The following is a 27065-nucleotide window of genomic DNA, read 5'->3' on the forward strand; positions in this document are numbered from 1 at the left end:
AATCCACAAATGGATAAATAGGAATAAACAAAAAGATCACGATACAACAAACTCATGGTCTATCCCTGACTTTGAAGAATAGCAGTTATGCTCAAAATGCTCCAGGTAAAATCCGGCAGCATAACGGCTATACAAGAAGATCGAGGTAAGGCAAACTCATGGTATAACTAACTATAAAGGATAGCGGTCATGCCAAAATATTCTGGATAAAATCCGGCAGCATAACGACTAGACAAGAAAGTCCAAGTAAGGTAAGCTCATGGTTTAACTAACTCTAAATGATAGCCGTCATGCTCAAAATATTCTGCGAAAAATTCGGCAGCATAACAACTAGACAAGAAATCCAAGGTAAGGTAAACTCATGGTTTAACTAACTCTAAAGGATAGCCGTCATGCTCAAAATATTCTGCGAAAAATTTGGCAGCATAACGACTAGAAAGGATTCCCACAACTCAACCAAATGTATATGAATAATGGTGGTAAGACAAGCTCAAAATATGGTTACCAGAGAAAGGTGACCAAATAAAGGACTGACCAAAGGTGAGAACAAGCATGACCACGGGTCAAATCCTATAATCAACAGATCAAAGGACAAAACCCAGCCAAGGAAATGGCAAGCAAAGCCACTGACTAGATCTAGATCCGAACAGAAAATGGATATAACCAATTGAAATGAATAAGGAACTCTAACTAAGAGGAGAACCCTAATATACATAATCAATAAAAAGGCATATATACATATATGTACAACCTAACCAGGGGCACCAGCCCTAAATATAGTCTAGCGGAGTCAAGGAGATCTCGACTCAAGACTGACTGATGAGTGTACTAGGACCGTGCTGTAGCCACGCAAGGTGAGCTACCCTAATCTACAAATGGGACAAGGCTCCTAACTCTAGGCTTCACATGTGTGAGCAACACATGTTCAACCCCAAATGAGTACATATATATAGTGTCCTAGCAAGGGTTCCCTAATTTTGGTTCTAAAGGGAGCAACTAATATATATATACATAATATAATGAAATAAAAGTAGGGCCCAGGCATTTCTGCAGGGTACTATGCTTATGACCATACCCTTGATGTATAACGCCAGCACACCCAGCATTATACAGAGTATGTTCACCGCTCATCGGCTGCTGTAGAACACCAGCACACCCAGTGTCTACGCCTGCAGCTCCGGCGCATAGCTCGGAAATAGATACAACAGTTCCCTCAAGGTCATAATTACCCATCTGGTACGCGTCATATCTATTCCCTGAGGCCAATAATTAAAATAATGAAAGAAATAAAGAATATGACAATGTATGATGTGCAGTGTGTGAATCCCTCGTTTTAATTACACACCTATCTGGTGCCCCCGGATTCTAGCGAAAAGGTTCCCATTTAAAATGATTTTAGCTCAAATTTCTCCAAAGTTAGTAAAAATGGCATTTTTAAAGAGTTAGGCAAGGTTTCAAGAACTCCCCAGCAGAGTCGCCAGCCTGTGGACCCCGATCCTGAGGACGGTGCCGAGGGACGCGAGATCCCCACAGCAAGCCTCAAAGATCTCCACAACGTGAAGGAGAGCTCTGCCAAGGAACTCTCGAAACGGATGCCACCCTCACAGCATAGCATGAGTGGCGATATAAAAAGAAAGAGATACATCCTAATTCGGAGCCAGGGCTCGAAACCGAGATATATCTGAAAATAACTCAGAGTCGCCATCCATGGACACGCCATGGAACCAAAACAAATGCTCTGTTTGCAATGGATAACCAGAGATACAAAAGGTCCGTGCCTGATGACGAATGGAGAAGGTCCGAAGAGCGCCCCCAATTCGCCCGAGTGCGAACACTTGGTCTCTTATGCCATTTTTCATTAACTTCGAAGAAGTTTGGGTAAAAATTATGTGAAATGGGAACAAATATCCCCGAGGGAACGTCTACCTAATCATGCATGACTCGGGGATGAAATAATAAATACACATAAAGTAAGATAAAAGATGTGCCGCCTAATCACAACTAGGTTATGAGTGACATACCTAACTGGTGTCTAAGTTCTGGTGGACAAACACATGCATGCTACAGCTACAGGTATAGGTCTGCACAAGAAAGTAAGAAAACACAACAAAACACACAACATAACAAAACAACAAATCCTAAGACTCTAAACGATCTAGCCCGAGTCCTCGGATGGTCTGATATTCATCCAAAGAAGCCTACGTATCCCCGCCTCCACGAGAATCAAGGCAACGTAGTTCTTCGCGCCTATTCTAAGCTATGATGCCTAAGACACCTAGCCCTCTATCCTTAACTCGATCTAAAAGACCGGACCAATTATTAAAGTTTATTGTACGATTATTTAAATTCCAGTGAATTGTGAATTTTAGGACACCCTATATGCCCTAGCTAAATGCAGGTTAGCCCTAAGCTAATGCAGGTGGTTCCTACAACCTATGTGTAACTAGGCTGTGCCCTAAGCAAAACAATAGGATTGCTAACGTATCCAAGACCTAGTCATCAGTCGGCGATGTGAATCGCCAACTGACCGGACGGAGGCGTAACAAACCCCTAACTCTAACACAAACACAAACAAGCACACAACAAATCAAAGACAAACTCCTAACCCTAAAACTCTCTATCTAGGACAAACTCCTAATTCTAGAGGAAGATCTTGTTGAAAACAAGGTTTTAAAGGTTTTTGAAGAAGGTTTAAAATATTATTTACAAAGTTTGGCTGGACTTGGGATATGTATCCCAAGCTGCACTACGTACCTCGTGAAAGAGGATCAAGCCAACGTAGTTCGAAACGAACTCTCAAACTACGCTTCTAAAAGAAACACTCAACACTTTATATTTTTTTTGCGGTTTTTCAAATGTTTTTGATGTTTTTTAAATTTCTAATATTTTTGAGTTTTCAAATTTCTAATGTTTTTTTGGATTTTAAAGCTTTTCCAATGCTCTGAATCTTTAAATGTTTTCAATCTTAAAGGGAACACGCAAGAACAACCATAAACTAGGGCAAAGCCCTAAATCCAAAAGGGGAAACCCCGAATAAGCAACTAACGCCTCAAAGAGACGAACCACAACAAGAAAGATAGCGTCCCAAGAAGAGAGAAAACGATCCAAGATCCCAAGCAAGCAAAGCTCTAATAAGACTGAGTTAGTCTCTAATAAGAGCGAAGTAATCAACAACTCTAAAGGAGAAACTTCGAACTAACAACACTAAAGAGGGGGAACAAATGAGTCAGAGACTCTCTAATAACACTACCGAGTCAAAGACTCACTCTAAAAGAGGAGGCCACTCTAACATGAGGCTAGGTAAGCCTCCTAAAAGGAAAACTCTCTACATGAGACAAGGCTTGTCTCCGAGACATAAATGACGTAAAAAGGAATAAGAGACCCTGTGCATATTTGGCAAAGGTAAAACACCCAGCCGGGCCGGACAACTACCTAGCCTTAGGGTGCAACAAATGTGCAACCCAATACCCATAAGGGTAGGGGTATGAAGCCAAGCCGAGTAGGATGTTCTCCCAAAACCAAACGGCGCACAAAGAGGAGGTTTAGCAAGAGAATGAGACTGGGCAAGTCTCCTATATACAAACGAGGGGTATGCTACTTGGACTGAGCAAGTCCCCTAAGGATGGGCTTGGGCTAGCGCCTTCATCGCCCTTGCAAGGGGTAAGCAAGGCTAAGACAACTAACTGACCAAATTGGACGCTAATTAACAGAGGTACAAATTGAGGTGCAACCTCAGAGAGGATTCTACAAATGAGGCCAAGCAGGCCTTCTAAAGGCTAATTACTTATAAGGCCAAGACCGATGACTCCCTAATAACATCAATAAAGATCAAGTGAATCAAAAACTCCCTGATAATATCATCACACAAACAAATGAGTCACAGACTCACTTAAATGAGGCAAGGTATGCTTCCTATAGGTACGCCTTTTATCAGAATCAAAGCAACCTTCCTGGGGTTAATGGTTAGGGTCAAGTGCGGGTTGACTTGGCTTAGACTCGGGGTGACTCGGGTTGAATCCGGTTCGGTCCGAACTCACGTTGGGTCCATGTTGGACTGGGTTGATTGAGTCAAGTTAGGATGGTGTGGTTTGGATTGAGCTTCGGGTAGATGGTTCTCGGCCATGCGATTTTGCCACAGTGCATTTGATATTTTGGTCCCCACTCTAGATTCTGACGAAATGCATGGGGGTATGACTCATGGCCATCAAAGGATATAATGGCTTTCAACAAGGTACATGACCATATGGGTTTAATTTTCTAACAGAATAAATGAGGATATGGTTCATGGCCAATTGGATGATATGGCTATACTAATGAGAGTTTTCGGTTGGGTATGGTCATACGTGACTTGGGTGATACAATTAAATACACAGTGCATGGATATGATGAGTTCAAGTATATCCTTCACATGCACAATGTATGAATCCAATTACAGTGCATACATAGTCCACAACTTAATTATTCAAGTGCATACACAAATGTACAGTGTGTACACAATGCATGAATTCTTACTCCTTCACAGACCTAGCATATGCAATGCATGGAACTATTGGGAAGATTGTGTTCGGTTGAATTGGACTTGCGGGTTGCGGGTTTGCGGCTCGGGCAGAGGTTACGGGTGCGGCTTGGGATCCGGGTTTGGGTTGGACTCGAGTGGAACTCAGGCCCAGGTTAGGTTGAGTGGGGCGTGGAATTGGATATGGCGTGGGGTCAGATTAGTCTGGGGTGAGGGTAAGTTTTGGTTGGATTTTTATATTCTAGTAGTTGTTTGGGGATGAATCTTAAAATGCAATAGGCTGTTTGGGAGATGGATTCTAAAATCCGGTGGGTTGTTTGGGAGATGGATTCTAAAATCCAGTGGGCTGTTTGAGACAGGGATTCTAAAATCTAGTGGGCTGTTTGGGAGATGGATTCTAAAATCCAGTGGGCTGTTTGGGAGAGAGATTCCAAAATCCAGTGGGCTGTTTGGGAGATGGATTCTAAAATCCAGTGGGCTGTTTGGGAGATGGATTCCAAAATCCAGTGAGCTGTTTGGGCTGATAAAACAGGGGACAAGAGAGGCTGTTTTGGTCGGTAAAACAGGGGAAGGGCTGTTTTGGGTTGGTTTGTGGCTGAGTGAATTAAGGACAGGCAGGATGTGCCAGGTTGCACCAAGGATTGGGTATCTAAAGGAAACTAAATTGGTTTTGAGGATGAGGTTAGGATTGAGAAGGAAAAATAGTTCTACTATGCAAACTAATACTCATTAATATGCAAGTTAAAACTAACATGGGATCTTAATATGCAAACTAGTATGACTTGGGTTTTCACAACAGTATGAACATGCATCCTACTGCGCAATTTATGATCTATAAGCACAAATTTAAAGGATGCCTTTTGTTAACATGAAGAACCAAATGACAAAGGCCTACCTCTGCGAAGATTGGGGTCGATCCATGTAACGCTCCTCGAAGCCCTTCCTCGATCCTCCCGTTTGCCGATGGTTGATGGACGCCACCAATAAGTTATTGATGTGCAAGGTTTGAATGGTTGAGGATGATGGTGAAGATGGAGAATTTTTATGTGGGTTTCTAAGTGGGTTTTGGCGATGATGATGGCTGATGGTAGACGGAGGTGGTAGGTGATGGCTGCAATGGAGGCGAATGGTGGTGGAAAAGTGGCTGGAAAATCCTTCTCTCCCTCTCTTCCTTCTTTGTCTTGTGGCTGCCGATGAGGTCCCCTGTTGGGGAGAACAAAATAAAAAAGAAGCCCCCTCAAAACCCTAGTCGATTATCCTTTTAAAGAGAGTGTGAGGGCTGATACTTGCACCCCCAAGTTTTGGTAATAGCACCCGCCCAACTTGTCTTTTCTCTTTTGGTTATATACTTGCAGGAATTGGTGTTGGCACACCCATGATTTGATAAACTAACCTCCTTTTACATGGGGAATGATATACTTTACCCCCCATATTCCACGGACAGACCCTATGGTGCATTTATGACTACTCTTTTAACCTACAAAGGGGGTGACCCACATAAAACATTAGCACACCCAACCTTGATAAATCACACCCTCTTATTGCACTACACTACACTTCCAACTCAGCTTGTCTAATTAAACAATTTTTATCGGATTTTCCTGAAATTTTAATGGGACCTACCTGGGACACTGACCTACCCTAGGAAGAAATTTGGAACTATAAAACACTAATTTACTAGGGTTTTTATTTAAAACAAGATATTGGGGTTCGGTCAAAATGGGGTGTCTACAGATGCCCCTCTTTGGCAGAGCGTGTGCAACACGCGAATGGCAAAGCCGAACAGACAACACATTTTGATCGACCCGAAAACAAAGCAAAGCAAATTTTTGAGTTTTGATTTTGAAACACAAGGGTAAACTGGCAAAAGGAATTTTCAAAAGACTCAAGACCTACATGCATTGGTGAGATAGCCTCTCTCCGACCCTTAACTTGACAATCATTACATCTCAATGAGATGGCCTCTCTTGAAACTATTAACTCGACAAAACGTATCATATTGGTGAAACTACTTTTCACCTCAAGCAAACAAAACAATGGGGAAACTGCTTTCAAACAAGCATTCTAAATATATATAAAAAAAAGCTACTTTTCCCACACACAATCAAAACCAAAAGGAAACTACTTTTCCGACAAACACATAAACACGAGAAACTACTTTTCTCCAAAATCTATATCTCTGAGAAACTACTTTTCTCCAAAACTTTTATTCATGAGAAACTACTTTTCTCTCACAATCTTCAAAATCACGGGGAAACTACTTCTCGCCCGATCTTTCAATTAAAAGGGGAAACTACTTTTCACCCAAAACTTCCAAACAATGGGGAAACTACTTCTCGCCCAATCTTAAAATCACCGGGGAAACTACTTTTCACCCAAAACTTCCAATTAAAAGGGGAAACTACTTTTCGCCCGACATTTCAATTCAAAGGGGAAACTACTTTTCGCCCAAACTTTTAAATCATGGGGAAACTACTTCTCGCCCAATCTTCCAAACAACGGGAAAACTACTTCTCGCCCGATTATCAAATCCACGGGGAAACTACTTCTCGCCCGATCTTCCAAACAACGGGGAAACTACTTCTCGCCCGATCTTCAAATCCACGGGGAAACTACTTCTCGCCCGATCTTCCAAACAACGGGGAAACTACTTCTCCCCCAATTTTCAAATCCACGGGGAAACTACTTCTCGCCCGATCTTCCAAACAACGGGGAAACTACTTCTCGCCCGATTTTCAACTCCACGGGGAAACTACTTCTCGCCCGATCTTCCAAATCATGGGGAAACTACTTTTCGCCCAATCATTCAAATCAAAAGGGAAACTACTTCTCTCCCAAACTTCCAATACCAAGGCGAAACTACTTTTCACCAAGCAACAAAAAAACAGGCCACTACTTGGCACTTCACTGATTAATAATCAAAAGAAATTTTTTTTTCTTTTTAAAAAAAAAAATGCCCCTTGTTTGGGTTTAACAAAGAAAAGATTTTTTTTTGGGCCCAAAGGGCTTGCAAACATGATTGATGGGTTTATCGATCTTATATCGAGTTCAAAGATAGCATAGCTATCTCCTGCCGAGAATAAATGGGAGTGCATAATCATTGCTGAAGACCAGACTCGAAAAACTTGATGGGATTTTTGGATATTGACTCTCTTAAAGAGAGGAAAAGCATTCTGCTAAGATTTGAAAACTGCAAAAGCAGGAATTCTAGACTCCGTTGGGTACTAGATTTTCTGAAACATTGACTCTTTCAAAGAATGAGTTCAATTGATGAATTTGATTCAAGAGAGCGTTCAAGCTTCTTTTGCTTCTATCTGCTGAGAAAGTTTATCTCAATTATCTTGTATTTGATATCTTTTATGACGCAAGTCATAAAAGATGCCCCTAGTATGATTACTTCCATGACAGGATTCATTGGAGAGCAAAACCAGGATAGGTAAGAAAAGTTTAAGCTTGCATGGGTTCTTTCTTCGGTATATGGGTAAAAGGATATCCACAATGGATGAGTCTGAGAATTTTTTTCTTTCATTGCTCACTACTTGAGGCTTTGATGTATCCGGCAAGTTTGAACAAAATGTATCTTGCCCTTTCCTTAATTTCTAAACCAGGATCTACTCTGAATTTTCTCCACATTTAAAAAGGTATACTCTCGCTCTTCCAGTGCCAAACACTTCGGACATTGAGAGAAAAAATAATAAAAATAAGAAAAAGACTTCCCATGACTCAATCAAAGAAGACTCAAATTACTCAAGGGACTTGACTCACTTTTGATTCACCCTTAGATAAAATGTGTTATTTTATTATGGTAAGGCTAGCCACTCTTAGAGTACTCTCGAAAACCATGTCAAGAGGCTCTAGTTTCCTCCATCGGGACATCCGTCATGGTTATTACCTCCTTTGGGTTGCTTGGTTTTAATGCCCCTAGTTTAGAAAGGTATCAAAGTAAATCTTATCGACACTACTCGGATTCCGGGATCCTGCCCTATGTAGTGGTTGCTTCTCCGTTTCCTCGATTTCTCCCTTCAAAAGAAGTCAAAACCAATGCCTTCCAATTTTCGGTCTAAAAGACCACTTGTCTCAAACTTTTGCTTGTTTCACCAGAAAGACTTTCTAGGTGGCTTGGGATCAAAAGGGTGGGATATTTAAAGTTCAAACGATTTGGACCGAATCTGGTCTAGCCAGACTACCTACGTACCCCAAAAATGGAGGATCAGATCCGCGTAGTTTGCTTTGGGATTTTTCAAAGAATGGTTTAGCATTTAGCTTCAAAATTTTGAAAGGGATTTTATTCCAAGGTTTGACCGAACCTGAATTAATCAAGTTGCCTACGTACCCCTGAAGAGTTGGGGATCAGGTCCGACGTAGTTCGGGCGCATAAATGCCCCGGGTTTATAATGTGTTTGAAAAGAAATGGTTTCATTTTACTTTAGGCCCAAAGGGTTTACAAAAAGATTTTTAAAACATTAGGATTTTGGCTATAAAAGCTCAGACTATCAAGGATGGCCTCCTGGTATACTTGGCGTACAAGCTCTTTTGCTTAAGATTCAAAGACTTAAAAAAATTTTCTAGGAGTCTGAAGAATGTCAGGCAAAACTTCAACCACTGCGCTCCACTCTCATCTCGAAGATCTTGAATTTATGCTCAAGATTCCACAACTCCTTGTCTCTTTCTTCTTTTTTTTCCTTTTTTTTTTTTCTTTTTTTTTTTCTTTTTCTTAGGGCTCAAATTTATCATACAACTTCCTTGCCCGAAAATCTTCTCTCAATATTTCATCAGCTCCATAGGATGTCTGATGTTTCACTCTTTAAAAAAAATTCTCTTCAACTGGATGTCTAAAGACAATGAAGTCTTGCTTTGCTCAACGACAGGGCATTCCCCTGGTTTATCCTTATAGGATCAAGCAAGACTACCTCAAACCCCTCTAAACAGGTTTATCAATTCTTTGCGCTTCTCGGGAGATAAAGTTTTGCCACTCCATCTTTCCCGAGTTTCGGATTTCGATACCACTATCAATGACTTCGATTTCTTCTTTAAGTGGCTATGCTCGACGCTCTTCCTCTCGTTTGACCCTTTTTCAGATCTCGAGGAGAATTTCGTCTGCATTCTCCTCCGAGAAGGGTGTCTTTAGTTGTTTTAAACATTAAATCCAAGAGTGAATCATAAAAATTTGAAGATACGAAACCAAATGCTTAATTGGATTGAAAACTTTGAAGTACCAGATGACTCACAGACACGCCTCTATGGGCTTTACATTTGATTTGACAGAAGATAAAACACTGACTCTGCATACCAAAGACTTAACAAACACGACACACATTCTTTCTTTTCTTTTTTTTTTCTTTTTTTTTTACATTGACACTACAAGACTTACCAACTTTCAAGCTAGGAGTTGATATAAACTTGACAAAGGACGAATCTTGAAACAAGATACTTGACATATGACTCTTGAAACATAATAGGTGAATAGAGGCAAGGAATTGGCACTGAAGTTCACAAGTAGTACGCCTTCCTCCATGATAATGCTGGCTAAGGAGTTCGACCCTGGTTCAGAAACCTTGGAAAGGGTGGTCCTCTGAAGTCCTGTTGACTTGGCCCAAATTGTCTTTGAAAACTGGCTGGTGACATCACCTTCTCTGCCTGAACATTCTCAAGATATTCAAACTCTGACATTTTTTCTTTTCCCTTCAACTTATTCTCTGGCTCTGGAGTGACATAAGTGACGGGATCTTTGCGAGGTTGAATGGTTCGTTCAAGTGCCTGGTTCACAAAAGCATAGATTTCAGCGAGAGCAGAAGAGTCTTTCTCTATCCGGCTCTGGATTGCATGTTTCAAAGCTAAACAATTCTCCGTCAGGTGACCCGGGCCTCTATGATACTCACAGTACTGATCCATCCTCCAATTGTTGGGGAATGGTACAGGTACAGGTTTAATATCTGGAAGCCTCAAACAACCTTCACTGACCCATTTCTTCATGATGACTATAAGAGAACAAGGCATTTGAGTGAATTCTCTTTCTCGTTTCTGACCCATCTTTTCTTCCTCTATCACTGGCCTCTTTAAAGGTTGGTGAGAAGGTCCAACATTCTTAACCTCCCTCGGAGCAATGAAAGCCTGCTTAAGAGGTTGTCGAGAAGGTCTAACACTTCTAACTTCCTTCGGAGCAATGTAAGGCTTTTTCCCATTATGCAAATCAACATATCTATCAAGGATTAAACTCTGAACAGAGGCCTCTTCTGTCATAGTACCCATATCAACAAGTTGCTTTGGAGCAGAGTCACATTTAATGGACAAGTGCTGCATCTGAATTTTCATCTCTCTTACTTCCTCAGTTAGCATAGCCATCTGACCAAAGAGCTTGACCATCCAGTTTTCCATTCTGACAAGTGTAGTCTTCTCAACAGATTCTTCTACAGATTGGGTGCTTGATGGGACAAATTGCGTCTCAGAAATAGGGTGAATGAGAGATGCAGGATCCAAGATTGTTCCTTCAGTAGAAATGACATTTATCGAAGCTAGCGGCGGGACAGCATGAGCATCGAAAGGCTCTTCAATAGTGAGCTTGTCTTCATCGATCATATCTTGCACTTTATGCTTCAGAGTATAACATTTATCAGTCGTATGACCCGAGCCACGATGATATGCACAAAATAAATCCTTTCTCCAATTCTTAGGCAGAGGATTAGGTAGGACCCTTTGTTCAGGCAATTCGATCTTGTTGTCCTTGATCAATCTCCTGAGAATGTAGGATAACGAGCAAGGAAGCGGAGTAAATTTTCTGGTTTTCTTTTCTGCTGATTCTTCCCCTTCCAATACTGTTTTGACTGGAGTCCTAACAGAATTGACATTATGCACCTCCTTTGGCTCGACCATAGGTCTTTTCCCTTCTTTGATATCAGATAAAGTCTTGGACCTCAGGCCTTTTACCAAAGCATCTTCAATTTGAGTTCCCGTCTTTATCAGATGATCAAAACTTGGATAGTGCTGAGGTGCCATGAAATGAAAATATTCAGAGGATAGGCTCTTTACTACCAACTTGATTTGATCTGCCTCTGAGAGTGCTTGACTCAATTGCGCTAACTTTCTTTTCCATCTCCGGATAAAAGAGGTAAAGGTCTCCTGCGGCCCTTGTTTCAACTGCTTCAAATCTCTCCTCGTAATCTCTATCCCGTCCTCCATCGAAAATTGTTCGACAAGCTTGTTTGCTATGGCCTCCATAGTTCTGACTTCTTCGGGTTTCAAGCGCAAGAACCACTGTTTTGCAATTCCCACAAGGGACACAGGGAATAGTTGTGCCATCTGCTCGGGGTTGAGTCCATGTTGTTGGGAAAGTCTTATGAACCATCCTACATGACCCCGAGGACACCCAGTCCCATCATATTTATCATAGTCAGGGGTTTTGAATTTGGGTGGCAGAATAGCCTCAGGAGGTATCATAAACTCAGAAATGTCAAACTTCTTTGGCCCCTGAACTTTCATATTCTCTACATCTTGAGCCAACCTTCTGAACTTATCGTACATCTCCTTTTCCAACTTGTCATACATCTCTTTCTCTTTACTGACCACAGGTACACCATATTCTTCAGCATATTGCTCATCTTCTAGATTGGTTTCAAATGGTGAAACAGCTGGTCTGTTCGAATCTGGAGACGCAACTTGAGGAAATTGGGGTATTGGCTCCCTAGAACTGGGGGCCTTGTCAGTACTTTGAACTTTCATATGGGTAATCTCCTCCTTCATGCTCGCCATGTCACGAGTGAGATTTTTCAGCATCTCCTGAATGGCTATCATAGGATCAACTGGGTCAGCCATTGAATGAACCTCTGGTAATTCAGACAGCTCAGACAAAGAGAGTAAAGGTATTCTCGATGTAATGAGAGGATCAACTGAGTCTAGATATCGAAGATGATCTAGACCAAGCAGGTTTCAATTGGTTATCTCTTTTGAGGGTGATAACGATAGTTGCTCACCTTAAGAATCACTGAAATGGAAGTTAAAACACTAGGTTAAATGGATGATAACGGAGATAAAATATCCTCTACAAATAGAGACAAAAATAATCCTGAACATGTTTGAATTACAAAACAGGTAAATCAATCTATGAAGGTCAAAGAAAGGTAGGCATTGATAATATGACCTACACCAACAAGATCTTAAGGGATCTTCAATTTGTCCCTTTAAGTCTTTTTGAGATATGGCTGCTCTCTTTTGAGGTATGAAAAAGTTAAGAATGATAAACACCCCTAATTCTAAATGAGTTTAGACCTCAGCAATAATCATGCACTTGCGACAGATAGGCAAGATTTAGCTAATCCATCAACGATCATGGTATAAGAAGGGTAAATCCATGACGGAAAATATGAATCAATTACATGCACAAAAGATAAAAAAAAAAAAAAAAATAGAATATGACAAAAGTCAAGAATCTGATGATAATCCACAAATGGATAAATAGGAATAAACAAAAAGATCACGATACAACAAACTCATGGTCTATCCCTGACTTTGAAGAATAGCAGTTATGCTCAAAATGCTCCAGGTAAAATCCGGCAGCATAACGGCTATACAAGAAGATCGAGGTAAGGCAAACTCATGGTATAACTAACTATAAAGGATAGCGGTCATGCCAAAATATTCTGGATAAAATCCGGCAGCATAACGACTAGACAAGAAAGTCCAAGTAAGGTAAGCTCATGGTTTAACTAACTCTAAATGATAGCCGTCATGCTCAAAATATTCTGCGAAAAATTCGGCAGCATAACAACTAGACAAGAAATCCAAGGTAAGGTAAACTCATGGTTTAACTAACTCTAAAGGATAGCCGTCATGCTCAAAATATTCTGCGAAAAATTTGGCAGCATAACGACTAGAAAGGATTCCCACAACTCAACCAAATGTATATGAATAATGGTGGTAAGACAAGCTCAAAATATGGTTACCAGAGAAAGGTGACCAAATAAAGGACTGACCAAAGGTGAGAACAAGCATGACCACGGGTCAAATCCTATAATCAACAGATCAAAGGACAAAACCCAGCCAAGGAAATGGCAAGCAAAGCCACTGACTAGATCTAGATCCGAACAGAAAATGGATATAACCAATTGAAATGAATAAGGAACTCTAACTAAGAGGAGAACCCTAATATACATAATCAATAAAAAGGCATATATACATATATGTACAACCTAACCAGGGGCACCAGCCCTAAATATAGTCTAGCGGAGTCAAGGAGATCTCGACTCAAGACTGACTGATGAGTGTACTAGGACCGTGCTGTAGCCACGCAAGGTGAGCTACCCTAATCTACAAATGGGACAAGGCTCCTAACTCTAGGCTTCACATGTGTGAGCAACACATGTTCAACCCCAAATGAGTACATATATATAGTGTCCTAGCAAGGGTTCCCTAATTTTGGTTCTAAAGGGAGCAACTAATATATATATACATAATATAATGAAATAAAAGTAGGGCCCAGGCATTTCTGCAGGGTACTATGCTTATGACCATACCCTTGATGTATAACGCCAGCACACCCAGCATTATACAGAGTATGTTCACCGCTCATCGGCTGCTGTAGAACACCAGCACACCCAGTGTCTACGCCTGCAGCTCCGGCGCATAGCTCGGAAATAGATACAACAGTTCCCTCAAGGTCATAATTACCCATCTGGTACGCGTCATATCTATTCCCTGAGGCCAATAATTAAAATAATGAAAGAAATAAAGAATATGACAATGTATGATGTGCAGTGTGTGAATCCCTCGTTTTAATTACACACCTATCTGGTGCCCCCGGATTCTAGCGAAAAGGTTCCCATTTAAAATGATTTTAGCTCAAATTTCTCCAAAGTTAGTAAAAATGGCATTTTTAAAGAGTTAGGCAAGGTTTCAAGAACTCCCCAGCAGAGTCGCCAGCCTGTGGACCCCGATCCTGAGGACGGTGCCGAGGGACGCGAGATCCCCACAGCAAGCCTCAAAGATCTCCACAACGTGAAGGAGAGCTCTGCCAAGGAACTCTCGAAACGGATGCCACCCTCACAGCATAGCATGAGTGGCGATATAAAAAGAAAGAGATACATCCTAATTCGGAGCCAGGGCTCGAAACCGAGATATATCTGAAAATAACTCAGAGTCGCCATCCATGGACACGCCATGGAACCAAAACAAATGCTCTGTTTGCAATGGATAACCAGAGATACAAAAGGTCCGTGCCTGATGACGAATGGAGAAGGTCCGAAGAGCGCCCCCAATTCGCCCGAGTGCGAACACTTGGTCTCTTATGCCATTTTTCATTAACTTCGAAGAAGTTTGGGTAAAAATTATGTGAAATGGGAACAAATATCCCCGAGGGAACGTCTACCTAATCATGCATGACTCGGGGATGAAATAATAAATACACATAAAGTAAGATAAAAGATGTGCCGCCTAATCACAACTAGGTTATGAGTGACATACCTAACTGGTGTCTAAGTTCTGGTGGACAAACACATGCATGCTACAGCTACAGGTATAGGTCTGCACAAGAAAGTAAGAAAACACAACAAAACACACAACATAACAAAACAACAAATCCTAAGACTCTAAACGATCTAGCCCGAGTCCTCGGATGGTCTGATATTCATCCAAAGAAGCCTACGTATCCCCGCCTCCACGAGAATCAAGGCAACGTAGTTCTTCGCGCCTATTCTAAGCTATGATGCCTAAGACACCTAGCCCTCTATCCTTAACTCGATCTAAAAGACCAGACCAATTATTAAAGTTTATTGTACGATTATTTAAATTCCAGTGAATTGTGAATTTTAGGACACCCTATATGCCCTAGCTAAATGCAGGTTAGCCCTAAGCTAATGCAGGTGGTTCCTACAACCTATGTGTAACTAGGCTGTGCCCTAAGCAAAACAATAGGATTGCTAACGTATCCAAGACCTAGTCATCAGTCGGCGATGTGAATCGCCAACTGACCGGACGGAGGCGTAACAAACCCCTAACTCTAACACAAACACAAACAAGCACACAACAAATCAAAGACAAACTCCTAACCCTAAAACTCTCTATCTAGGACAAACTCCTAATTCTAGAGGAAGATCTTGTTGAAAACAAGGTTTTAAAGGTTTTTGAAGAAGGTTTAAAATATTATTTACAAAGTTTGGCTGGACTTGGGATATGTATCCCAAGCTGCACTACGTACCTCGTGAAAGAGGATCAAGCCAACGTAGTTCGAAACGAACTCTCAAACTACGCTTCTAAAAGAAACACTCAACACTTTATATTTTTTTTGCGGTTTTTCAAATGTTTTTGATGTTTTTTAAATTTCTAATATTTTTGAGTTTTCAAATTTCTAATGTTTTTTTGGATTTTAAAGCTTTTCCAATGCTCTGAATCTTTAAATGTTTTCAATCTTAAAGGGAACACGCAAGAACAACCATAAACTAGGGCAAAGCCCTAAATCCAAAAGGGGAAACCCCGAATAAGCAACTAACGCCTCAAAGAGACGAACCACAACAAGAAAGATAGCGTCCCAAGAAGAGAGAAAACGATCCAAGATCCCAAGCAAGCAAAGCTCTAATAAGACTGAGTTAGTCTCTAATAAGAGCGAAGTAATCAACAACTCTAAAGGAGAAACTTCGAACTAACAACACTAAAGAGGGGGAACAAATGAGTCAGAGACTCTCTAATAACACTACCGAGTCAAAGACTCACTCTAAAAGAGGAGGCCACTCTAACATGAGGCTAGGTAAGCCTCCTAAAAGGAAAACTCTCTACATGAGACAAGGCTTGTCTCCGAGACATAAATGACGTAAAAAGGAATAAGAGACCCTGTGCATATTTGGCAAAGGTAAAACACCCAGCCGGGCCGGACAACTACCTAGCCTTAGGGTGCAACAAATGTGCAACCCAATACCCATAAGGGTAGGGGTATGAAGCCAAGCCGAGTAGGATGTTCTCCCAAAACCAAACGGCGCACAAAGAGGAGGTTTAGCAAGAGAATGAGACTGGGCAAGTCTCCTATATACAAACGAGGGGTATGCTACTTGGACTGAGCAAGTCCCCTAAGGATGGGCTTGGGCTAGCGCCTTCATCGCCCTTGCAAGGGGTAAGCAAGGCTAAGACAACTAACTGACCAAATTGGACGCTAATTAACAGAGGTACAAATTGAGGTGCAACCTCAGAGAGGATTCTACAAATGAGGCCAAGCAGGCCTTCTAAAGGCTAATTACTTATAAGGCCAAGACCGATGACTCCCTAATAACATCAATAAAGATCAAGTGAATCAAAAACTCCCTGATAATATCATCACACAAACAAATGAGTCACAGACTCACTTAAATGAGGCAAGGTATGCTTCCTATAGGTACGCCTTTTATCAGAATCAAAGCAACCTTCCTGGGGTTAATGGTTAGGGTCAAGTGCGGGTTGACTTGGCTTAGACTCGGGGTGACTCGGGTTGAATCCGGTTCGGTCCGAACTCACGTTGGGTCCATGTTGGACTGGGTTGATTGAGTCAAGTTAGGATGGTGTGGTTTGGATTGAGCTTCGGGTAGATGGTTCTCGGCCATGCGATTTTGCCACAGTGCATTTGATATTTTGGTCCCCACTCTAGATTCTGACGAAATGCATGGGGGTATGACTCATGGCCATCAAAGGATATAATGGCTTTCAACAAGGTACATGACCATATGGGTTTAATTTTCTAACAGAATAAATGAGGATATGGTTCATGGCCAATTGGATGATATGGCTATACTAATGAGAGTTTTCGGTTGGGTATGGTCATACGTGACTTGGGTGATACAATTAAATACACAGTGCATGGATATGATGAGTTCAAGTATATCCTTCACATGCACAATGTATGAATCCAATTACAGTGCATACATAGTCCACAACTTAATTATTCAAGTGCATACACAAATGTACAGTGTGTACACAATGCATGAATTCTTACTCCTTCACAGACCTAGCATATGCAATGCATGGAACTATTGGGAAGATTGTGTTCGGTTGAATTGGACTTGCGGGTTGCGGGTTTGCGGCTCGGGCAGAGGTTACGGGTGCGGCTTGGGATCCGGGTTTGGGTTGGACTCGAGTGGAACTCAGGCCCAGGTTAGGTTGAGTGGGGCGTGGAATTGGATATGGCGTGGGGTCAGATTAGTCTGGGGTGAGGGTAAGTTTTGGTTGGATTTTTATATTCTAGTAGTTGTTTGGGGATGAATCTTAAAATGCAATAGGCTGTTTGGGAGATGGATTCTAAAATCCGGTGGGCTGTTTGGGAGATGGATTCTAAAATCCAGTGGGCTGTTTGAGACAGGGATTCTAAAATCTAGTGGGCTGTTTGGGAGATGGATTCTAAAATCCAGTGGGCTGTTTGGGAGAGAGATTCCAAAATCCAGTGGGCTGTTTGGGAGATGGATTCTAAAATCCAGTGGGCTGTTTGGGAGATGGATTCCAAAATCCAGTGAGCTGTTTGGGCTGATAAAACAGGGGACAAGAGAGGCTGTTTTGGTCGGTAAAACAGGGGAAGGGCTGTTTTGGGTTGGTTTGTGGCTGAGTGAATTAAGGACAGGCAGGATGTGCCAGGTTGCACCAAGGATTGGGTATCTAAAGGAAACTAAATTGGTTTTGAGGATGAGGTTAGGATTGAGAAGGAAAAATAGTTCTACTATGCAAACTAATACTCATTAATATGCAAGTTAAAACTAACATGGGATCTTAATATGCAAACTAGTATGACTTGGGTTTTCACAACAGTATGAACATGCATCCTACTGCGCAATTTATGATCTATAAGCACAAATTTAAAGGATGCCTTTTGTTAACATGAAGAACCAAATGACAAAGGCCTACCTCTGCGAAGATTGGGGTCGATCCATGTAACGCTCCTCGAAGCCCTTCCTCGATCCTCCCGTTTGCCGATGGTTGATGGACGCCACCAATAAGTTATTGATGTGCAAGGTTTGAATGGTTGAGGATGATGGTGAAGATGGAGAATTTTTATGTGGGTTTCTAAGTGGGTTTTGGCGATGATGATGGCTGATGGTAGACGGAGGTGGTAGGTGATGGCTGCAATGGAGGCGAATGGTGGTGGAAAAGTGGCTGGAAAATCCTTCTCTCCCTCTCTTCCTTCTTTGTCTTGTGGCTGCCGATGAGGTCCCCTGTTGGGGAGAACAAAATAAAAAAGAAGCCCCCTCAAAACCCTAGTCGATTATCCTTTTAAAGAGAGTGTGAGGGCTGATACTTGCACCCCCAAGTTTTGGTAATAGCACCCGCCCAACTTGTCTTTTCTCTTTTGGTTATATACTTGCAGGAATTGGTGTTGGCACACCCATGATTTGATAAACTAACCTCCTTTTACATGGGGAATGATATACTTTACCCCCCATATTCCACGGACAGACCCTATGGTGCATTTATGACTACTCTTTTAACCTACAAAGGGGGTGACCCACATAAAACATTAGCACACCCAACCTTGATAAATCACACCCTCTTATTGCACTACACTACACTTCCAACTCAGCTTGTCTAATTAAACAATTTTTATCGGATTTTCCTGAAATTTTAATGGGACCTACCTGGGACACTGACCTACCCTAGGAAGAAATTTGGAACTATAAAACACTAATTTACTAGGGTTTTTATTTAAAACAAGATATTGGGGTTCGGTCAAAATGGGGTGTCTACACACGCACAATGCTTTCTCTACTGTTACACTATGATGGCATACTGAAGGATGAAGTTAATTGAGAATATGTTGGTGGGAGTAAGAAATTCTTATTGGTAAGTCCCAGAATGAATCTTAAAGAATTGGAGGCTCTAATCCACAGTCGAATTGGGAGTATTGGAGGACGGGTGTCATTGTCCATAAAATGTCGATATGTTGTTGATCCATATATAAGCACTCTAATCGACGTCGATAGCGATGATATCTTCCAAACGTTGGTTAAGGTGCTTGACAAATATACTTTCAATTCTGTGATGCTATACATAACAAAAATTGACAATGGCCTAAACAATGTCATACCTTCTACTTCCTTTTCACCGCGAAATCCCTCTCATAACCTGCCCATACCTTTGACTTATGTACCACCGATTCCCTCTCAAAATCCCTCTCATAATGCATGCATACCTCCTACTTTCGTTCCACTAATTCCACACCTAAGATATCCACCAGAACGAGTAACTGTCACTCTCGATTCTCGTTTTGAAGTAGACTTACAAAGAGAATATGAAACAGAATTGGGTAATACAAGCATAGGAGGTGACTCGGCACAATTTAGTTCAAGCTATGTCTTGTAGAATTTTATTTATATTCAAGTACTAAATCTACTATCCTGATTTTATATTGTTGAACTGTGTAGGGTTCGAGTTGACCTAAATGAAAACTTCTCGGACGATATGTATGGGAACCATATCTCCGAAGATATCATTGTCCCCGGGAAAGATGCAAATGTGCCTTTGGAGCATATTAATGTTTTCGAGGATGATTTTCATGTCTTCAGTTGTGATTTGGAAGAATTTAGAACTGAAGATGACAATGATGATGATCCTGCAAAGGATGATGATGAGGATGATGACGAGGCTGAGGCTGAGGCTGAGGTTCAGGATGAGCAGGGTGATGAGGCCGCCCATGATCCTGAAAATTATAATGGAAATCAAAATCACGACGAAGATTCTGGTGAAAACCTTAGGCCAACAGAAGTGGTTCCCCCTGCCGGCAATGGTCGGCCATTTCTACCTGCTGGCACAAGTCGGCCAGTCAAAGTAGACGACATGTATGTTGGGGCTGATGAGGTAGATGCAGATAATCTTGAGTTCGATGAGTTAACTGTTGGGGCTATGTATCCAAATATGAAGCAGTTCAAGAAGGCCATTAAGGAGTATGCAATTCGGCAGCGATTCATGTTCAAGAAGTCACGGTCAACTCCCAAGAAGTATGCCGTTGTATGCAAGGAACCAGGTTGCAAGTGGCGTATATCAGGCATTAACCGTATGACTTATGTGTTAGTGAAGAAGTTTGTCAGCGACCATAAGTGTACATCTCACTTAAAGGGCAATGATAATCATCTAGCTACATCACCATGGGTTGCCGAGACATGCTTACCCCTATTTGATCGTCCAGAAGATGTCGGGACAAGGATCATAAGACAGTACATCAAGTCGCACTGGGGTATAACCATGACCTACCGTAGAGCACACCTTGCGATGAACATCATCCTTGAAATAAAGTGTGGAAATGTGGAGGACTCGTACCGCTTGTTGCCTGCACTGATAGTTGAGATGATGAGAACAAACCCGGGCACCTACATGCGTGTTTTTCGAGCGAGAGATCTACGTCCAGGGGGAGATGATAAATTTGCTCGCTTATTCTGGGCATTTGGTCTCAGCTTACGTTCTTTCCAGCGAACACTCAGATCGATAGTTTTGGTCGATGGGACGCATCTACGTGGAAAGTATCTTGGAATCTTACTGATCGCAGTTGGGGTAGACCGGAACAATGGATTAGTTCCATTAGCTTTTGGAGTTGTCGAGACTGAGAACGAAGATAGCTGGTGCTGGTTCCTCTATTTGGTGAAGCGGCATGTATTGCCGGAGGGGATAGGCGCATTGACCCTATGCTCCGATCGACAAAAGGGGTTGATGCAAGCAGTGCCTAAAGTAATGCCTATTGCAAACCATAGCTACTGCATGCGTCACCTCGCCGCCAATTTGTACACCGACTTCAAAGACCCTTAAGAAATTATTCTGGAGAGCTGCTAGGGCTTTGAGAGAGAGTGTTTTCATAGACACAATGGAAAAAATTAAGGCAAGGAGTGAAAATGCACACAACTGGATAGCTGCTATTCCCAAGGAAGACTGGGCTAGTTTCTAGTTCAAGGGGGATAGATATGATGTGTTGACCACCAATAGATCGGAGTGTTACAATGCAGTGCTAAAGGATGCCAGAAAATTGCCGATTGCAGCTGCGGTGGAGCTGACTCGTTTTAAGAGCTCCGAATACATACAGAAACGTCAAACGATGGGCCATGAATGGGAAACAAAGTGTACGCATTATGCAGAAAAACATTTGGGTCTGGCCAGGGAACAGGGTCGCAGATATGATGCTTATCGAGTAGGTGTGCACGAATTTGAAGTAAGGTCCCGTGATCATCATGATGTCGTAGACTTGCTGCAACAAACCTGTACATGTTGTGAGTTCCAAATGCTTGGGCTACCGTGCGGACGTGCCATGGCAGCCATTGCCATCATGGATTTTGATGAGTACGATTATTGCCATAAATGGTTTCATATAGAGATGTATCAGGAAACGTACTCTGATGTGCTTCACCCTACAGTAGATCGCACTCAATGGGAAGTGCCTCCAGAACCTCTCAACACTGTATTACCTCCAATAGCGAAAAGACCACCTGGACGGCCGTGAATGAGAAGATCTGACCGCGAATTGCAGAGTGGAGTGCATCGCAAATGTACGATCTGTGGAAAACTTGGCTACAACAAAAGGACTTGCAGAGAACCTCCCATGGAGAGACAACTACCTGATGAATCTGCCATTGGACCCTCTGCCCCCGTTTTCAATAGGTAAGTGATACGTAATTTATGGGGGTCAATAAGTAGTATAAAACATCCCCGATTCCATACTTATTCAGTGTGGTGGTGGGGTTTGTAGGTCGGGTGTACCTTGTGCAGCTCCTTTTTTAACGTAATTACTCCGCGGACAATGCATTGGAGGCTCCACTTAGATGAAGGAGGAGAAGTGGATTAATTGAAAGTGTGCACAGTAATTAGTTCCTGTATTTAATTTTTTTTTACGGGAAACCCTTTTTTGGTATACTGTAATTGGTGGTGTGCATATATTTATCTTTTTTTGTGTACTGTAATTCAAAAAATGTAGTTGAATCCTAGTTTATATTGGGTTTGAGTCTATTTCACAGTGAAGAATCATAAAACAAAATATTCGATGTCTTCAAACATAGTATATACCGAGGATACCCCGTCGCTAACATATGCTTCAAGGTTTATGGGTATATCAGTATGTCACAGGCTGTCACATTTCTGCAAGACTTCAAGCTTGGTCATTACATTAAGATTCCTCGAATAACAATGTTCATGGGTCAGGTTTGTGCCTCTCCTCTTCCACCTTTCCTCTTTACCCAATTGAACAAATTAATAACCAAATATATCATCCTAACAATATCTTTTTCGTTCTAAATAATGACAATGAAGATGAATGGAATGAAAATTTCAGGTGGTGGGTACCCTGATAGCAGCACTGGTGTACTTGGGAACTGCATGGTGGCTCTTGGATAATTTTAGCCTCAACCGGTGGGGAAATGACTTGGATGGGTGCCCCTTCGCTTCTTGTCCTACTGCGAAAGGCATCGTAGTTGAAGGCTGCCCAATTTTATGAAGGTGGAATGAGTTCTCAAAGTTGAAGGTTACCCAGTTTTCTGAAGGTGGAATGAGTTCTCATAGTTGAAGGCTGCCCAATTTTCTAAAGATGGAATGAGTTCTACCTTGCAAGCATTGTTAAAAAAAGTTTTTCCCTGCTGCTAAGAAAATTCAAGAACTGGAAAAGAAATTTGGTTGTATATATATATAATCCATTTCAACTGAATCAATTCACTTTTTAGTGTAAATAACTGAAACAATACCGTTTACTTGAAATTTTTTTGATTAGTTTCAAATGCTCTAAATTGTAGTTATGAATTCGATTTCGTTTTTCATTTTGGAGAATGGAACAAATCACGAAACAGAACTTTCTGCCAAAAATCTGGACGAATACAGAGAGAATGGGCCAAAAAAGGTTCATCATTTTGCAACATATTTTTGGGGTTTTTCTTTTCCTTCTACCATATTTACTGACCTTTTTTTGTTCGTTTGAAGGGCATTGATGTCCCAAATAAATGGAGCATTAGAATGTATAAAATCAAAATCCTTCATTTTTACAACTGTAGAAAACCTATTTCTTTCATAAAATACGAACTGAAATACAAAAAATCAATAATCATAGTGTATATTTTTTGGAAACGGGTAGAGCATTAGAATGTTTCATTCAACTAAGCAAATGAAATCCCCACGAAAATGGAATTAATAAGAAAGCTCCATATACAAGTGTAAAAAAGAATAGAGTTTGAACTCAACTGCCTCCTCTTAGATGAGACTTTCAGCTTTTGTCTGACCATCCAAAAGCACTTTTACCTTGCTCCGTTTGGATGCCAGAATACCGCAACCCAGGAGAAAACCCTACGGTGGGAAAACAACTCTTCCTATCTTCTCAAATCAACTCGTCTCTCCTCAAATCAAAGAATAACCTGTCCCTTCCTATATTTTGGAAGTTTGCAGAGAATACCCTGCAAAAAACCTAAGACAAAAGGACCATTTACATTCTAAAATTACTTGGTCTTCAATCTTGTTGGCACCTTGTAGAGGCTTTGGCATGTCTTCACTCAGCTCCATTGATGCTTGAGCCAAGCTTGAACTTTTGAGTTGATTACCATTCTTGTTAGGCTAGAGTTCAACCTTATCTTTGAATACCTTTGAGATGGTGATGCCTTCTTCATGCCTTTGATATCACTTTGAGGTTGAATGATTTGCCATTTGTCATGCACTCTTGAGGATGCTACGCTGTGAACATCATAACTTTGCCAATGAAAATCATTAATGTATAAAACCTTTATTTTATAACAAATTGAGTTTGTTAATCATCAAGCATTTCAATATGAGTACTTGTTGAACCCTTGGGCTAACAATCTCCCCCTTTTTTATGATGACAAACATAATTTATTTTAGGGTAGGAGCTCCCCCTTTAGGGATGAATAAAATAATTTGGGATCCCCCTAAGAGTTTGATTCAATTGAACATTTAAGGCAATACTTTTAATGATGGAAATTTGATTGCAAAATTATAAGCATAGAGCTTTGCTCCCCCTTAATATATGCATATTATTATGACTTGGGAGCTCAAATATTCTCCCCCTTTTGTCATCACCAAAAAGGTGGAACAAAAGGAAAGAGGGTAGGTGTGAGCCAATGAGACAAGTGAATTGCAATGCAATAGAGAAAGCAAGCACAAGACAAGGTATGCGAGAGAAAAAAAATATAACAGAGAAGCACACCGCACAGTAAACCAAAGAGATATATATATATATATATATATATATATATATATATATTTATAGATGATGTGAAATGGCATACATAAAAGTGCATACAACCAGTCAAAAGACATAGCATCCACGACACATCATAACAGTGACAGAATTAGATAAAACGGAATACATCCCAAAAATATCCAACTTACTATAGAAGCATCTAGATAAATAGGATCCATACAACCAACTGATAGTCCAAAGACTATAGAAACATATAGATAAGCCTAATATAAAGAGAAATCTAAGCAAGACAGGATCCATCATCAGAGAACTAGAGCCATCTACTGCTCCGGAGGAGGCGGTGGTTGATGAGAAGAACTGCTTGGCGCCTGGCCCCACTGACCACTGGAGATGTAGCGATAATAGGCGGCCCACTGGTCATCAACGTGGGAAGTCATGGTCTGGAAGCGAGTCGAAATCGCAGAGTCGACATGAGTAGACAACTGCTCAAACTGAGAGGCCATGGATCGCTCAATGGCCTCCTGCATGTGAGCCAAATCCTGGCGAGTGCAGAACTGAGATGTATCTTGTGACAGCTGAGGTGCCGGTGCAGCCTGGTCCTCGGCTTCGTAGCCTCCTCCATCGTCAGAATCGATGTCAATCGCTGCTTGATTAAGAGCCATGCGGTTGAAGGTCTGAACATCAAACGGGGCAGTAGGAGTCATGGTCATCTCTCCATCCAAGATGATGCCGAAGTGGCGGAAGACACGGGTGAGAATCATGCCATATGGCAAGGAAGAGCGGTAGCGTCCAGGGGTCTGAAACATGTAGCGAAACATGATATATGGCAGACAAAGCTGGCGGCCCTCTAGGATGTTGTAGATAATATATGCCTCTAAGGGTCTTAGGGCTTCACGCATTCCAGCACGAGGTATGAAGATGTGGTACATGAAGTTATGGAGCATGCGCGCAACCGGAATGAGGTCGGCAGATTGTACGGGCATATTAGAGTGGTAGCGCCGTGTTATCCAACCATAGACAGTGTCATGATCAATATCATCAAGTGAATGCGTCCCATCTTCCGACCAAAAATAGTGTAAGAGGCCCTCATGGCTAATCTCAAATGGTGTGGCAAAAGTGTGATAGTTGAGTTTGATGATAGTTTTCTTGATCTTAGATTCGATTTTGAAGAAGGAAGGAGAAATGGTGAGATTGGTATAGAAGAGACGCACCGATCGAGGGTAAACGGGTTCGTTGATGTGAAGGATGGGTGTCCAATGAAGAGCATCAAATTTGGCCTTTAAATCAAAATTTTGAAGGACAGGGGGATCAATGTACCAACCGGTGAGGATGCCCCTAGTGCCGACGTCGGCCCAGAGTTTCTTGGCCTTATCCCCAGTGAAATAGGAGTTGGACACAACCTCGGCTGCCACAGCCTTGGCCTTCGTCTTCTTCCGTGAAGGCCCTTCTTCCTCGGGAACTTCTTCAGGAACGTATTCGGGGTCTTCAACTTGGGAGGAGCCTCCGATATTGAGATTTTTGGTTTTAGGAGGCATGGTGAGAGGAAATGTGGGTGGAGAGAAAAGTAATATGTAACAAAAAAGAGAAATAGCCCTAAAATGGAGGAAAAAAGGAGAAATAGAGAAAGAAAGAAAGAAAAAATGAAAAAGGGGTGAAATCCTAGGGTTTTAATGGAAAAGACTAGGGTTTTAGGAAGAAGAGAGCGATTTGGAAGGGAGAAGAGGGTTTTGGAGGAAGATGTAGGGAGAAAATGACGGAAAAAAAGAAAAATGGAGTTAGGGTTTGAAGAGAAGTGGAAGGAAGAGGGAAAGAAGAGAAGAGAAGTAAAAAAAAGAAATGGGTCCAGGGTTATAACGCTCCTGGCCCGATTCTCGGAGCTCCGAGAAAAATTCTCGGAGTTCTGAGAACACACGAATTTTTTTTATTTTCTACTGGCCTGAATCTTGGAGTTCCGAGAAATTTTCTCGGAGCTCCGAGGATCACCTGGACGAAATCTCGGAGTTCCGAGAAATTGTCTCAGAGTTCCGAGAAATTGTCTCGGAGTTCCGAGAATCTTTCCAGGTTCCCTCTGCCCATATTCTCGGAGTTCCGAGAATTTTTTTTTTTTTTAATGTAAGGAGGACATAACAAGTACAAACCATGATCTAAATGCATGAATTGTCTTTTGCCACACAACCTATTTTAATTGTACCCCATCAAATGGACGTTTTGGATCATCCTATGGTGTGGGGTGGACAGTCCATTTGGAAAGAAGGGGGTGGCTGTTGTCATAAATGGTGTTCAATTTATCAACAAGTTTGAAGAAGAATTTTTTTCTTCCCAACAGTTCAAGCAACCAAACAAAGCCGGATTTTTTTTTTATCGGGATTACATTTTTTGCCACCAATCTCCCAGGAAGATTTTTGTTCCACAAAAGTCCCAAGAACGGGCAATTTGGGGCTC

This window comes from Tasmannia lanceolata, unplaced genomic scaffold (genome assembly GCF_043159265.1).
Source record: "Tasmannia lanceolata isolate RefF3 unplaced genomic scaffold, GAP_Taslan_0.1 ptg000003l, whole genome shotgun sequence".
NCBI classification, from domain to species: Eukaryota; Viridiplantae; Streptophyta; class Magnoliopsida; order Canellales; family Winteraceae; genus Tasmannia; species Tasmannia lanceolata.